This window comes from Heteronotia binoei, unplaced genomic scaffold (genome assembly GCF_032191835.1).
Source record: "Heteronotia binoei isolate CCM8104 ecotype False Entrance Well unplaced genomic scaffold, APGP_CSIRO_Hbin_v1 ptg000274l, whole genome shotgun sequence".
NCBI classification, from domain to species: Eukaryota; Metazoa; Chordata; class Lepidosauria; order Squamata; family Gekkonidae; genus Heteronotia; species Heteronotia binoei.
The window spans coordinates 31241-34364 of NW_026800008.1; positions in this window are offsets into that span (position 1 = coordinate 31241).

The window sequence follows — 3124 nt, forward strand, 5'->3', positions numbered from 1 at the left end:
CCCTGCCTCTACGTAAACCATTTAATAAAAACTGGTCATAAATATTTCATTTCACAGTTTCAACACCCAAAGGTGAACAATAGTATCAATTAATAATTATAACTTGGGGGAAATGAAGTATCTGTTGCGGGAGGTTGTAAAATTTGGCAGAATCCCTGAGGGATACTTGAGAAACCCAGCAGTTTCACAGAACACGGGTTAAGAATATTAGAAGAGCATTGCTGGCTTAGACAAATAGTCCAGAATTCTGTCTCACACAGTGGCCAGTCAATTCCTCTGAGGGCCAACAACAGGGCACAGTGGCCTCTATAAGAACATGAGATGAGCCCCGCTTTATCAGACCAGTGGCCCATTTGGTCCAGTATCCTGTCTCAAGCAGTGGCCAGCCAGTTCCTCTGGAGGGCCAACAACAGGGCAGAGAGGCTGAGGCCTTTGTAAGAACTCCAGAAGAGCCCTGCTGGATCAGATTGGTGGTCCATCTAGCCCAGCATCCTATCTTACACAGTGTTTAACCAATTCCAACAAGGGCAGAGAGGCCTTCATAAGAATATCAGAAGAAACCCGGAGGCTGGCAGTCCTAACATCCATGCCTTTATCTGCCAAATGCTGCTAAGTTATTTGAACCCAGCTCTACCGGAGCAGCCCCGTGGCGCAAAGTGTTCGAGCTCTTTGCTCATGACCTGAGTTCGATCCCGGAGGAAGCTGGGTTCAGGTCATTGTCAAGCAAGCAGATCTCAAAGTAACCAGTCCTTGAGTTGCAACAAAGTATGGTTTTATTGATAATCCATGTGCTTCTATTGAGCCAAGTATTGGAACTGATACAGAGTAACAGTGAAATGCATACTTAAAGGTGGCACATCAAAGGTTCTCTAAACATTGCTACAATTGCTAAACATTCCTGTATTCACATGTGAAAGTTCACACGGTTCCCTTCTTTATCTCCCCTGTGGTTATTCTTCCTGGGTCCAGGCTCTGCCTGGGAAACTGTCCCTGGAGGCTTTATCTTCAAAGAGCACTTTCCTGCATTTGTTAGTAAAAACGAAAGAGGCGCCGGCTAATTTTCAACTTTGATGTGCCTCAGCTTTGGTTCAGGGTCAGTAACAGTATGACAGTTATATTCTGATAAACATAGACAGTCATAGTAAGATAAAACATTGCTTGACAGTCATTGGCTCAAGGTTGATTCAGTCTTCCTTTCTTCCGAGGTCAGTAAATTGAGCATCCAGCTTGCTGGGGCGGGGGGGGGGGGGAGGGAAGTGTAGATGACTGGGGAAGGCGATGGCAAACCACCCCATAAAAAGCAGGTGTCGTTCTGTAGAAAAATAGGCGGCAGAACTCATTAACATACTCATTAGCATATGCCGCACCCCACCAGCCAAAAACAACCTGATGCAAGAAAGGAGAGCCCTGGGCAAGCGAGACCTGCTTGGGCTAGCTAGAGATCCAGCCAGCCCAAGCAGGCTTCGCTCGCCTGGGGCTCTCCTTGGCCACCCTCCCCCCTCCCCCGTCAAAAGGCCAGCAAACCACCCGCTGCCCAAAATCACAGAAGAAGTGGAGATAAGGTGGTGGGGGCTTCTCCAGGGGTTAATGAAGACTGCTGGGGGTGTGGCAAAGCTCCTTGTGTGGCTGGCTGGCTGCTTTCCTAATCCAGAGATTGTTATGCAGCTGCACCTCCTACTCAATGGATAAGGTAGGTGGGGAGGAAGAGGGGGAGCCCTCAGAAAGGTTCAGGAGCTGAGCTCCTGTGAGCTCCTGCTGAATCTGAGGCCTGGTAAAAAGTCTGCTGTGAAAACGCTGTGAAAGCAACGTCACCCCTGAGTCAGAAACGAATGGGGCTTTAGGTTGCCAAGTCCAATTCAAGAAATATCTGGGGACTTTGGGGGGTGGAGCCGGGAGACTTTGGAGGTAGAGGCAGGAGACAATGGGGGCGGAGCCAGGAGCAAGGTCATGCCAAGCATTGAACTCCAAAGGGAGTTCTGGCCATCACATTTCAAGGGACCGCACACCTTTTTAAATGCCTTTCTTCCATAGAAAATAATGACGGATGGGGCACATTCTTTGGGGGCTCATAGAATCGGACCCCTTTGGTCCGATCCTTTTGAAACACGGAGGGCGTTCTGAGGAGAGGCACCAGATAGTATGCTGAAAATCTGGTGCCTCGACATCAAAAAAACAGCCCTCCCAGAGCCCCAGATACCCATAGATCGATTCTCCATTATGGAATCGGTCTCCATAGAGAATAATGGAGCGCCCAGCAGATATGTCCCTCCCCCACACACACACTGCAAAAGGCTTCCTGAAGTGGGGGGAGGGCCTCCAAACAGGGGCATCCCCTGTCCCCACCTGGAGATTGGTAACCCTACGGTGCTTGCACAGGGGACTTCCTTTACCTTTCTACTGGAGGGCAGAGTTCAACCAGGGGATCTGCTTGCTTCACTCTTTGATGAATGGGCGGCCTGACCCTGCAAGTGATGCAAACTGGGCTTCCCAATCCCCAGGTCCCAGCAGGGGATCCCCTGGTTTTACAGGCTTCCCCCCTCCCCCAGCCAGCTGGCCAGCGGGGGAAGCCCCGCCCCCAGAGCCATCATGAGCCTCTACGAACAATTCCCATAGGGAATGATGGGGAATTGATTCATGGGTATTGGGGGCTCTGGGGAGCCTGTTTTTTGAGATAGAGGCACCAAAGTTTCAGTATAGCATCTAGTGCCTCTCCCCAAAATACCTCCCAAGTTTCAAAACGATTGGACCAGGGGGTCCAGTTCTACGAGCCCCAAAAGAAGGTGCCTCTATCCTTCATTATTTCCAAAGGAGGGAAGGCATTTAAAAATTTGTGCAGTCCCTTTAAATGTGATGGCCAGAACTCCCTTGGAGTTCAATTATGCTTGTCACACCCTTGCTCTTGGCTATACCCCCAATGTCTCCTGGCTCCACCCCCAAAGTCTCCTGGCTCCACCCCCAAAGTCCCCAGATATTTCTTGAATTGGACTTGGCAACCCTAATGCAAACGCAGCAGAGGAAACTCCTGAAATACCGATGGGCAGAATTGCCCAGACCTCCGCGTTAATCCTCCTTTCCTTGGTAATTCAGGTTTCCAAGAAAGCGGAGGAGTCTACCGGGGTACGGA